Source organism: Balaenoptera physalus, assembly GCF_965194825.1.
Source record: "Balaenoptera physalus genome assembly, chromosome: X".
Taxonomy (NCBI): domain Eukaryota; kingdom Metazoa; phylum Chordata; class Mammalia; order Artiodactyla; family Balaenopteridae; genus Balaenoptera; species Balaenoptera physalus.
In genome coordinates, this window is record NC_138903.1 from 82,085,580 (window position 1) to 82,099,666 (window position 14,087).

The 14,087-nt window shown below is 36.5% G+C and overlaps 1 long non-coding RNA gene across 1 annotated transcript in view; it reads right to left on the bottom strand.

Moving 5' to 3' along the window:
• Nucleotides 1-12,697, bottom strand: part of LOC309653143 — a 254,909-nt gene extending 242,212 nt beyond the window's left edge. The window contains exon 1 of the long non-coding RNA XR_014259015.1: nt 11,275-12,697. This is a non-coding gene — a long non-coding RNA (uncharacterized lncRNA). The remainder of the gene's footprint in view (nt 1-11,274) is intronic.
• Nucleotides 12,698-14,087: the final 1,390 nt, after the last annotated feature.

The window sequence follows — 14,087 nt, forward strand, 5'->3', positions numbered from 1 at the left end:
GAGAATGATGTTTGCTGTGGGTTTGTCATATATGGCCTTTATTATGTTGAGGTAGGTTCCCTCTATGCCCACTTTCTGGAGAGTTTTTATCATAAATGGGTGTTGAATTTTGTCAAAAGCTTTTTCTGCATCTATTGAGATGATCATATGGTTTTTCTTCTTCAATTTGTTAATATGATGTATCACATTGATTGAGTTGCATATATTGAAGAATCCTTGCATCCCTGGGATAAATCCCACTTGATTGTGGTGTATGATCCTTTTAATGTGTTGTTGGATTCTGTTTGATAGTATTTTGTTGAGGATTTTTGCATCTATATTCATCAGTGATATTGGTCTGTAATTTTCTTTTTTTGTAGTGTCTTTGTCTGATTTTGGTATCAAGGTGATGGTGGCCTCATAAAATGAGTTTGGGAGTGTTCCTTCCTCTGCAAATTTTTGGAAGAGTTTAAGAAGGATAGGTGTTAGCTCTTCTCTAAATGTTTGTTAGAATTCACCTGTGAAGCCATCTGGTCCTGGACTTTTGTTTGTTGGAAGATTTTTAATCACAGTTTCAATTTCATTACTTGTGATTTGTCTGTTCATATTTTCTGTTTCTTCCTGGTTCAGTCTTGGAAGGTTATACCTTTCTAAGAATTTGTCCATTTCTTCCAGCTTGTCCATTTTATCGGCATAGAGTTGCTTGTAGTAGTCTCTTAGGATGCTTTGTGTTTCTGCGGTGTCTGTTGTAACTTCTCCGTTTTCATTTCTGATTTTATTGATTTGAGTCCTCTCCCTCTTTTTCTTGATGAGTCTGGCTAATGGCTTATCAATTTTGTTTATCTTCTCAAAGAACCAACTTTTAGTTTTATTGATCTTTGCTATTGTTTTCTTTGTTTCTATTTCATTTATTTCTGCTCTGATCTTTATGATTTCTTTCCTTCTGCTAACTCTGGGTTTTGTTTGTTCTTCTTTCTCTAGTTTCTTTAGGTGTAAGGTTAGATTGTTTACTTGAGATTTTTCTTGTTTCTTTAGGTAGGCTTGTATAGCTATACACTTCCCTCTTAGAACTGCTTTTGCTGCATCCCATAGGTTTTGGGTCGTCGTGTTTTCACTGTCATTTGTCTCTAGGTATTTTTTTATTTCCTCTGATTTTTTCAGTGATCTTTTGGTTATTTAGTACCGTATTGTTTAGCCTCCATGTGTTTGTCTTTTTTACGTTTTTTTCCCTGTAATTGATTTCTAATCTCATAGCGTTGTGGTCAGAAAAGATGCTTGATATGATTTCAATTTTCTTAAATTTACTGAGGCTTGATTTGTGACCCAAGATGTGATCTATCCTGGAGAATGGTCTGTGCACTCTTGAGAAGAACGTGTAATCTGCTGTTTTTGGATGGAATGTCCTATATATATCAATTAAATCTATCTGGTCTATTGTGTCATTTAAAGCTTCTGTTTCCTCATTTATTTTCATGTTGGATGATCTGTCCATTGGTGTAATTGAGGTGTTAAAGTCCCCCACTATTATTGTGTTACTGTCGATTTCCTCTTTTATAGCTGTTAGCAGTTGCCTTATGTATTGAGGTGCTCCTATGTTGGGTGCATATATATTTATAATTGTTATATCTTCTTCTTTTATTGATCCCTTGATCATTATGTAATGTCCTTCTTTGTCTCTTGTAACATTCTTTATTTTAAAGTCTATTTTATCTGATATGAGTATAGCTACTCCAGCTTTCTTTTGATTTCCATTTGCATGGAATATCTTTTTCCATCCTCTCACTTTCAGTCTGTATGTGTCCCTAGGTCTAAAGTGGGTCTCTTGTAGACAGCATATAGATGGGTCTTGTTTTTGTATCCATTCAGCCAGTCTATGTCTTTTGGTTGGGGCATTTAATCCATTCACGTTTAAGGTAATTATCGATATGTATGTTACTATTACCATTTTCTTAATTGTTTTGGGTTTGTTTTTGTAGGTCCTTTTCTTCTCTTGTGTTTCCCACTTAGAGAAATTCCTTTAGCATTTGTTGTAGAGCTGGTTTGGTGGTGCTGAATTCTCTCAGCTTTTGCTTGTCTGTAAAGCTTTTGATTTCTCCATCAAATCTGAATGAGATCCTTGCCGGGTAGAGTTATCTTGGTTGTAGGTTCTTCCCTTTCATCACTTTAAGTATATCATGCCACTCCCTTCTGGCTTGCAGAGTTTCTGCTGAGAAATCAGCTGTTAACCTTATGGGAGTTCCCTTGTATGTTATTTGTCGTTTTTCCCTTGCTGCTTTCAATAATTTTTCTTTGTCTTTAATTTTTGCCACTTTGATTACTATGTGTCTCGGCGTGTTCCCCCTTGGGTTTATCCTGTATGGGACTCGCTGCATTTCCTGGACTTGGGTGGCTATTTCCTTTCCCATGTTAGGGAAGTTTTCAACCATAATCTCTTCAAATATTTTCTCTGCTCCTTTCTCTCTCTCTTCTCCTTCTGGTACCCCTATAATGCAAATGTTGTTGCGTTTAATGTTGTCCCAGAGGTCTCTTAGGCTGTCTTCATTTCTTTTCATTCTTTTTTCTTTAGTCTGTTCCACAGCAGTGAATTCCACCATTCTGTCTTCCAGGTCACTTATCCGTTCTTCTGCCTCAGTTATTCTGCTATTGATTCCTTCTAGTGTAGTTTTCATTTCAGTTATTGTATTGGTCATCTCTGGTTGTTTGTTCTTTAATTCTTCTAGGTCTTTGTTAATCATTTCTTGCATCTTCTCAATCTTTGCCTCCATTCTTATTCCGAGGTCCTGGATCATCTTCACTATCATTATTCTGAATTCTTTTTCTGGAAGGTTGCCTATCTCCACTTCATTTAGTTGTTTTTGTGGGGTTTTTTTCTTGTTCCTTCATCTGGTACATAGCCCTCTGCCTTTCCATCTTGTCTATATTTCTGTAACTGTGGTTTTTGGTCCACAGGCTGCAGGATTGTAGTTTTTCTTGCTTCTGCTGTCTGCCCTCTGGTGGTTGAGGCTATCTAAGAGGCTTGATGGGAGGCTCTGGTGGTGGGTAGAGCTGACTGTTTCTGTGGTGGTCAGAGCTCAGTAAAACTTTAATCCACTTGACTGTTGATGGGTGGGGCTGGGTTCCCTCCCTGTTGGTTGTTTTGCCTGAGGCAACCCAACACTGGAGCCTATCTGCGCTCTTTGGTGGGGTTAATGGCAGACTCTGGGAGGGCTCACATCAAGGAGCACTTCCCAGAACCTCTGCTGCCAGTGTCCTTGTCCCCACGGTGAAACAGAGCCAACCCCACCTCTGCAGGAGACCCCCCAACACCAGCAGGTAGGTCTGGTTCAGTCTCCCCCAGGGTCACTGCTCCTTCCCCTGGGTCCCAATGTGCACACTACTTTGTGTGTGCCCTCCAAGAGTGGGGTCTCTGTTTCCCCCAGTCCTGTCGAAATCCTGCAATCAATTCCCACTAGGCTTCAATGTCTGATTCTCTAGGAATTCCTCCTCCCGTTGCTGGACCCCAGGTTGGGAAGCCTGACGTGGGGCTCAGAACCTTCACTCCAGTGGGTGGACTTCTGTGGTATAAGTGTTCGCCAATCTGTGAGTCACCCACCCAGCAGTTATGGGATTTGATTTTACTCTGATTGCGCCCCTCCTACCGTCTCACTGTGGCTTCTCCTCTGTCCTTGGACGTGGGGTATCCTCCTTGGTGAAGTCCAGGGTCTTCCTGTCAATGATTGTCCAGCAGCCAGTTGTGATTCTGGTGCTCTCGCAAGAGGGAGTGAGAGCACGTCCTTCTACTCTGCCATCTTGGTTAATCCTCCGGGAAGGGGACTTTTAAAAGGAAACTCTCAGACCTTGTGGCTGAGGAGGGTACAGTTTTACAGAAGCCAAAGGAGGAGGAATTCTTAGAAGTATGGAGTTGTCAACACCATAAAATACTGCAGAAATGCCAAGCAAAATGAATATTGACATAGGTGAATGAATTTGGAAACCAGAAGGTCATTTTTAATATCTAGTAAAACAGTTTCAGTAGAATGGTTCAGAAGAATCAGTTAAGAGACTGATTTTAAGAACTAAAACTGTGAATGGGTGGTAAAGAAGTGAAGACAATTGTGAAATCTTCTCTGAAGGAAATGTGAAAGTAAGAAAAATAGACATGACTGTACGTTGAAGAGGTGACAGGAAGTAGTAAATGAATTTTTGATTCAGGGAGATCTGAGCCATGTTTCAAGACACAAAAGGAAAACCCAACACTGGGAGATATTAAGAATTCAAGCAATAGAGAGACTAACAAATGGAGCATGGTACAAAGAACAGACAGGTAAGAGCTTCCTTATTTTATGTCTGTCTTTTCTAGTTGCAAGGAACACGATCTTTCTCAGAAGAGTTCAAGTTATGGGCATTAATATCAGGAGAAATATGGGAAAACTTGTGATAGGACTTCCATGGAAATTCCAAAAGATGAGCAGAGCAGCAGTCATATTTCACACTCTGAACTATAACATAGTTTTGAGACTATGTTATGGACTGTCAAGACTTCCAGGAACCCCTCTAGCAGTTGTTCATGGATTTTCACTTTAGTGTCCTACCATTAATGTGACACAGCTACTCTTTTGGTTTTTAATGTTTTCTTTGTTTCTTCTTATTTCTCCTCCTTCTCTGCATTGACTATTTTAACCTCTGTTCAGTATATTTTCTGTCTTCCCTGATGTTAACCAGATTTACTATGCATAACTTACCATATTCCAATATTCTAAATTTATTTTATAATAATTTTTTAAAATGTGTGTGTAACATTGACATCCTTTAAAACAATCTCCAACTTACACAAATTTTCTGCTTGCTTATAATTTTGACCAACCCATGAACTTCAGTTCAATATTTTTTTTATGGTCCTTCTTGCCTTTTCATCCTTCTGTACATGCTTTTAGCCTCAGCTGTCCTTATTAACTACATCATTCTCTTGAGATTACCACTTTATATTTCTTAAAAAGGGAATATTATTGGTTCAGTTTATCCTTATTTTTCCAGAATTGTTCAATTTTTTCACCTCATAGGCTTCCGATAAGTTTAGAGAATGACTTGTTATGATCAAGTGACCATTCACAGTCTAATACCCTATAGGTAAGGGTTGGTTGTGGAGAAGTATAAAGTGGGACATCACATGAGCAGAACATAATCAAGAAACAACCAGGGTTCACTTCCCCTAGCAGGGGAATAGCTTTGACCTAGTAGGTACTGTGATTGACCAATTGAGGACACCTGTGAATTAAATAAATTTACACAGATAAATCTATTTCTGAAATGATTCTCAGTTTTTCTTTTCCTTTTCGTTCTGGTCAACAGTGTCTTAGTTTACACATTTTTATCATCTCTTATCTGGACCTTTGCTAACTTGTCTAACTCTCTGGTCTCTTCTCCATTCTCAACTATCTTCTACATTGATTTGGGAGTTTTCTTTCTAAAACACATGTTAAATCACATAAATATCCTGTACAATATATTTAATGACAATAAAAACTAGCATTTTAAAGTGCTCTTTATATCCTATTCACTTAACATGTAGTCTTTTTAAATCCTTTAAAAATAATATATTACTATTATTATCCTCATCTACACATAAAGATACTGATGCTCAGAAACTTCAAGTAATTTGCACAAGAAAATAAAGTTCATTAATGGTGAAACCAGGATATAAACCAGTATTTTTTTAATCTCAATATCATTTCAATATTTATGATTTAAACTCCATCTTATACATATTATCATCACCTGCAGAAATAAGTTTAAAATCCTCATACATTCATACATGGTTCTTCACAATTTTCCCGAACCCACGTTGAGAGGCTCATTTCTTGCCTCTTCCATCATGCACCTATGCTACAATTTAACCATACTGAACTTCTTGCAGTTTCCTATACATGCTACTTTTAAAATACCTCCTATTAATTACCTATATCCTTGGTTGGATGTGTTTAAATGACACAATTCTAAGCTCCTTCTAGCGTGATTTTTAATATTAGCCAAAAAATAAATATCCAGAAATCTCTTGTGACTGGAGTTATGGAGGCTGTGATAGATAAGAGTCTAACTCAGCCCTTCAACCCTAATATTCCCATATTCTGGTTATTCAATTAAATATTAATCTAGGTATGTCTGTGAAGGATTGTTACAGATGTAACTGAAGTCCCAAGTCAGTTGATGTTAATAAACAGAGGTTATCTGGGTGGACCTGACTCAATTGAGTCCTTTAAAAGCAGAAAATTTTCTCCAGCTGATGGCAGAAGGAGATGTCACAGAGTTTTCAAGCAGAATAAGGATTTAATGGGCCTGCTGTTGCTTGCTTAGAAGATGAAGGGAATCATGTGCAAGGACCAAAGAGTGGTTTCTAGAAACAAAGAGTGACACCTGGCTAACAGCATTTAAGGAAATGGGGACCTCAGTCCTACAACTCCACAGAGTTAAATTTTGCCAACAACTTGAATGAACTAGAAGCAGATATTTTCCCAGACCATCTAGACCATAATTCAGCATGGCTGACACTTTGATTCCAGCCTTGTAATATACAGAGCAGAGAACCTAATGGTGCCATGCCAGACTTCTGGACTAGATAACCGTGAGCTAAAAAAAAAGGAAATTGTTTTAAACTGCTAAGTTTGTGGTATCTTGTTATGCAGCAGTAGAAAACAACTACATAGTGAAATTAAGTTTTGCTAATGAGTTGTACTCACATAAGATTTAGAAGACAGAATTCAGGCATAGCCCTCTAAAATGGCGTTTCAGTTTTCTGGCTGGCAAAAATTGACTGTAGAGATGTCATCACTCAATTTCCAGTTTCATGAAAGTGTCAATTACAGCAATAATAGTGGCCACACTCAACAGTTCTGAATCCAGTCATTAGCATTATGGGTACTGAGAAAAACAGTGGCTATCATGGTCTCTAGATTCCATATTTCAGTGTCCAGACACATGCAGTGTTTGTAGTAGTAGTCATAGCTTCCTGAACAGTATTCTTAATCCCTGAATCATGGCTACTATGATGTTATATTAAAGTTTATTAAAGTTCATAACTTATGGGGTCACCTCCTGATTCCCCACATTCCTGATTATGATGAAAAATATTAACACTTCTAAAATATCTTTTCTGAAGAGTACTAGGTGCCATTAGTGGAGGTCCAGTAAAGTCTTGAGCTTCATCCTCTAACTCTTGCAATAACCTCATAAATACTGAATTTACTATAAGTCCCTTTTTAATTAAAATATTTGAAATAGTTTCTATTACCTAAACCAAGCCTTGAGAAAGTGTTTGATACTAGAAGTAATTGCAGGTAATAAAACTTCAAGATTGAGAATCTGGGATTGGTTATCTGACCTGATTGTGTATAAATGTAGTGAAAATCTTGTTACTATCAGAGAATGCACCACTGTTAGTTCATAGCAGACAGTGGCAAATAGTTACTTAAGTTTTCACTGGTGACTGTAATGAAGAGTTATTATGATACACTGTTGGAATGAGGAACACAAGGTTTGTGGGTTGGATGTCTATTTCCAACTGCACTTGAGAGCTTAAGGAAATAAAATGGTATATTCAGACTTATAAATTCTTGGTTTGGGATTTCTACTTTCAGCTAAAACCTCTATAGGGGACTGAAATATCATAGGATAAAGGATTCCCACTGGCTACTGGCAGAAACCTACATAAATTCTATTTACAGAAAAGTTTCCTGAGGTTATAACCACAGGATAAATCCAGATTAACAGTAAGTATGTGCATACAAGAAACCCATTTTAAATATAAAGAAACACACAAATTAAAAGTAAATGGATGGAAAAATATATGATGCTAACCCTTATCAAAATAAAATGTAATAACTAAATTTCAGACAGGGAAGATTTCACAGCAAGGAAAGTTATCAGGGATAAAGAAGGGTATTAAATAATAAGGGGGTTAATTTTCCAAGAAAACATTACAACCCTTAGCATATATGTACCTGTGTTCATCACGGTTGCCCAACAGAATGAATAGGATATATATACAATCTGGTGTCTGCAAGTTGGAGATCCAGGAAAGCCAATGGTGTAATTCCAGTCTCAGTTTGAAGGCATGAGAACCTGGGGAGCTGATGGTATAAATCCCAGTCCAAGAACATAAGAAAACCAATGTCTCAGATCCAGCAGGCAGGCAGAAAGAACAAGAAGTGAATTCTTCTTTCCTCCACATTTCTGTTTTACTCAGGCCCTCAATGTATTGAATGATGCTCACACACATTGTGAAGGGCATTCTACTTTATTGAGTCCACCATTCAAATGCTAATCTCATGTGGAAAGACCCTCACAGACACACCTGAAAATAATGTTTAATTTGGGCACTCCTTGGCCCAGTTCAGTTGACACATGAAATTAACTATCACAAGCCCACCCATTGTCAACTTGGCACCCATATAGATCTTCTTAAACCATATTCAATCTCCAAATGAAGACAGTAACAAGGTCACAATTCAACCTATCATGATGCAACTATCCTGTGTACAATAAAAATGCAATAACTCTGTCCTCAGAGGATGAAATACAGTCTTTGAGTGACGTTTATTCTTCCCTTTGATATCCTGTAACAAAAATACTATAATGTAAAATTTAAATTATTTAAATATTATGATACAAAATCAATATATCTTAAGTTACATAATAAAGCATTAAAAGAGGGAAGAAAACAAAAATATTTGTTTCACAAGCATATTAAAAAACAAGAGAACTCCAAGAACCTTTTCTGACCAAAATGGAATGAAATTAGAAATTAATAACAGAAAGAAAATTAGAAAATCCAAAAATAAGAGAAAATTAAACAACACAGTCCTGAACAACCAAAACATCAAAGAAGTAAATGAAGGGACATCAGAAAATACTATTAGATAAAAAATTTAAACAAAACATTGCAAAATTTATGGGACGCTGTAAAAGCAGTACTGAGGAAAGTATATAGTTACAAATGCCAACACTAAAAGAGAAAGACCTGAAATAAACATCCAAACTTTATTCCTCAAGGAGAAAGTAAAAGAAGAAGAAATTAAGCCCAAAGTTAACAGAAAGAATGAAATAATAAAGATTAGATATAGCCACTATGGAGAATGGTATGGAGGTTCCTTAAAAAACTAAAAACAGAACTATCATATGACCCAGCAATCCCACTACTGTGCATATACCCTGAGAAAACCATAATTCAAAAATACACATGTACCACAATGTTCTTTGCAGCACTATTTACAATAGCCAGGAATGGAAGAAACCTAAATGTCCATTGATAGAAGAATGGATAAAGAGGATGTGGCACATATATACAATGAAATATCACTCAGTCATAAAAAGGAACAAAATTGAGTGATTTGTAATGAGGTGGATGGACCTAGAGTCTGTCATACAGAGTGAAGTAAGTCAGAAAGAGAAAAACAAATACTGTATGCTAATGCACATATATGGAATCTAAAAAAACGGTACTGATGAACCTAGTGACAGGGCAGGAATAAAGAGGCAGACGTAGAGAACAGACTTGAGGACACCAGGGGGAAGGGGAAGCTGGGATGAAGTGAGAGAGTAGCACTGACATATATACACTACCACATGTAAAATGGATGGCTAGTGGGAAGCTGCTACATAGCCCAGGGAGATCAGCTCCGATGCTTTCTGACGACCTAGAAGGGTGGGATAAGGAGGGTGGGAGGGAGGCTCAAGAGGGAGGGGATATGGGGATATATGTATACATATAGCTGATTCACTTTGTTGTACAGCAGAAACCAACACAACATTGTAAAGTAATTATACTCCAATAAAGATATTTTAAAGAAAGAAAAAAAGATTAGAGCATAAATAAATGAAATAGAGAGTAGAAAAGCAATAGACAAAAACCAATGAGCCAAAAGTTGACTTTTAGAAAAGAAAAGCAAAATTGGCAAATCTTTAGCTAGAATAACTGAGAAAACAAGAGAAACTCAAATAAATAAAACCAGGAATGAAACAAGATACATTAAAATGGTTATCACAGAAATATCAAGGATTATGATACCACTGTGAACAATTATAAACCAACAAATTGGGTAACCTAGAAGAAATGGATAAATTATTAAAAGCATGTAACCTACCAAGACTGAATCATGAAAAATAGAAAACCACAACAGACAGATAACAAGTAAGGATATTGAATCAGTAATCTAAAACCTCCCAAGAAAGAAAAGCCCAAGACCTGAGAGCTTTGCTGGTGAATACTACCAAATATTTAAAGAAGAATCAGTGACAATCCTTCTCAAAGTATTAAAAAATTGAAGAAGATGAAACACATAGAAACATATTTTATGAGGCTAACATTACCCTGATACCAAAGCCAGACAAAGAAAATGACAGACCAGTATCCCAGATGAACATATATGCAAAAATCCTCAACAAAATATTAGTAAACCAATTTCAATAGCACATTAGAAGTATCATAAAACATGACCAAGTGAGATTTATCTTTAGGATGTAAGGGTGATTTGACATATGTAAATCAATTAATATGATTCACCACATTAACAGGAATAAAGGATCAAAATCACATGATCATCCCAATGAACACAGAAAAAAATGTTAGTTACAATTCAACACACTTATATGATAAAAAAATCTTTCAACACACTAGATATAGAAGATCTGTATCTCAACCAAATAAAGGATATATATAACAAACCAACAATTAATGTCATATTAACTGTTGAAAAACTGAAACTTTTCTTCTAAGATCAGGAATAAGTCATGGATATCTATTCTCACAACCTCTATTCAAAATAGTACTGGAAGTCATAGCCAGAGCATTTAGGCAAGAAAAATAAGTAAAAGGCATCCAAATTGGAAAGGAAGTAGTATAATTATCTCTGTTTGTAGATGACATGATCTTATATGTAGAAAATCATAAAGATTCCATAAAAAAGCTCTTAGAACTGATTAATAAATTTTGTAAAGTTACAGTATAAACAAAATCAACATAAAAATTAGTTTGTATTTAAAAAAATTTTTCAGTTTATTACAATATATTGAATATAGTTCCCTGTGCTGTACAGTAGGACTTTGTCATTTATCTATTTTCTTATATAGTAGTTTGCATCTGCTAATCCCAAACTCCTAATTTATCCTTCCCCCACAAACTCCCTCCTTAGTAACCATAAGTTTGTTTTCTATGTCTGTGAGTCTGTTTCTGTTTTGTAAATAAGTTCATTTGTATCATATTTTAGATTTCACATATAAGTGATATCATATGATATTTGTCTTTCTCTGTCTGACTTACTTCACTTAGTATGATAATCTTTTTTTTTTTTTTTTAACATCTTTATTGAAGTATAATTGCCTTACAATGGTGTGTTAGCTTCTGCTTTATAACAAAGTGAATCAGTTATACATATACAATATGTTCCCATTTCTCTTCCCTCTTGCATCTCCCTCCCTCCCACCCTCCCCATCCCATCCCTCTAGGTGGTCACAAAGCACCGAGCTGATCTCCCTGTGCTATGCGGCTGCTTCCCACTAGTTATCTATTTTACATTTGGTAGTGTATATATGTCCATGACACTCTCTTACCCTGTCACATCTCACCCCACCCCCTCCCCATATCCTCAAGTTCATTCTCTAGTAGGTCTGTGTCTTTATTCCCGTCTTGCCACTAGGTTCTTCATGGCCTTTTTTTTTTTTTTCCCCTTAGATTCCGTATATATGTGTTAGCATACTGTATTTGTTTTTCTCTTTCTGACTTACTTCACTCTGTATGACAGACTCTAACTCCATCCACCTCATTACAAATACCTCCATTTCATTTCTTTTTATGGCTGAGTAATATTCCATTGTATATATGTGCCACATCTTCTTTATCCATTCATCTGTCGATGGACATTTAGATTGCTTCCATGTCCTGGCTATTGTAAATAGAGCTGCAATGAACATTTTGGTACATGACTCTTTTTGACCTATGGTTTTCTCAGGGTATATGCCCAGTAGTGGGATTGCTGGGTCGTATGGTAGTTCTATTTGTAGTTTTTTAAGGAACCTCCATACTGTTCTCCATAGTGGCTGTATCAATTTACATTCCCACCAACAGTGCAAGAGTGTTCCCTTTCCTCCACACCCTCTCCAGCATTTATTGTTTCTAGATTTTTTGATGATGGCCATTCTGACCGGTGTGAGATGATATCTCATTGTAGTTTTGATTTGCATTTCTCTAATGATTAATGATGTTGAGCATTCTTTCATGTGTCTGTAGGCCATCTGTATATCTTCTTTGGAGAAATGTCTATTTAGGTCTTCGGCCCATTTTTGGATTGGGTTGTTCGTTTTTTTGTTATTGAGCTGCATGAGCTGCTTGTAAATCTTGGAGATTAATCCTTTGTTAGTTGCTTCATTTGCAAATATTTTCTCCCATTCTAATGGTTGTCTTTTGGTCTTGTTTATGGTTTCCTTTGCTGTGCAAAAGCTTTTAAGTTTCATTAGGTCCCATTTGTTTATTTGTGTTCTTATTTCCATTTCTCTGGGAGCTGGGTCAAAAAGAATCTTGCTGTGATGTATGTCATAGAGTGTTCTGCCTATGTTTTCCTCTAAGAGTTTGATAGTGTCTGCCCTTACACTTAGGTCTTTAATCCATTTTGAGTTTATTTTTGTGCATGGTGTCAGGGAGTGTTCTATTTTCATACTTTTACATGTACCTGTCCAATTTTCCCAGCACCACTTATTGAAGAGGCTGTCTTTTCTCCACTGTATATGCTTGCCTCCTTTATCAAAAATAAGGTGCCCATATGTGTGTGGGTTTATCTCTGGGCTTTCTATCCTGTTCCATTGATCTATATTTCTGTTTTTGTGCCAGTACCAAACTGTCTTGATTACTGAAGCTTTGTAATATAGTCTGAAGTCAGGGAGCCTGATTCCCCCAGCTCCATTTTTCGTTCTCAAGATTGCTTTGGCTATTCGGGGTCTTTTGTGTTTCCATACAAATTGTGAAATTGTTTGTTCTAGTTCTGTGAAAAATGCCAGTGGTAGTTTGATAGGGATTGCATTGAATCTGTAGATTGCTTTGGGTAGTAGAGTCATTTTCACAATGTTGATTCTTCCAATCCAGGAACATGGTATATCTCTCCATCTATTTGTATCATCTTTAATTTCTTTCATCAGTGTCTTATAATTTTCTGCATACAGGTCTTTTGTCTCCTTAGGTAGGTTTATTCCTAGATATTTTATTCTTTTTGTTGCAATGGTAAATGGGAGTGTTTTCTTAATTTCACTTTCAGATTTTTCGTCATTAGTGTATAGAAATGCAAGAGATTTCTGTGCATTAATTTTGTATCCTGCTACTTTACCAAATTCATTGATTAGCTCTAGGAGTTTTCTGGTAGCATCTTTAGGATTCTCTATGTATAGTATCATGTCATCTGCAAATAGTGACAGCTTTACTTCTTCTTTTCCGATTTGGATTCCTTTTATTTCTTTGTCTTCTCTGATTGCTGTGGCTAACACTTCCAAAACTATGTTGAATAATAGTGGTGAGAGTGGGCAACCTTGTCTTGTTCCTGATCTTAGTGGAAATGGTTTCAGTTTTTCACCATTGAGGACAATGTTGGCTGTGGGTTTGTCATATATGGCCTTTATTATGTTGAGGAAAGTTCCCTCTATGCCTACTTTCTGCAGGGCTTTTATCGTAAATGGGTGTTGAATTTTGTCGAAAGCTTTCTCTGCATCTATTGAGATGATCATATGGTTTTTCTCCTTCAGTTTGTTAATATGATGTATCACATTGATTGATTTGCGTATATTGAAGAATCCTTGCATTCCTGGGATAAACCCCACTTGATCATGGTGTATGATCCTTTTAATGTGCTGTTGGATTCTGTTTGCTAGTATTTTGTTGAGGATTTTTGCATCTATGTTCATCAGTGATATTGGCCTGTAGTTTTCTTTCTTTGTGACATCTTTGTCTGGTTTTGGTATCAGGGTGATGGTGGCCTCGTAGAATGAGTTGGGGAGTGTTCCTCCCTCTGCAATATTTTGGAAGAGTTTGAGAAGGATAGGTGTTAGCTCTTCTCTAAATGTTTGATAGAATTCACCTGTGAAGCCATCTGGTCCTG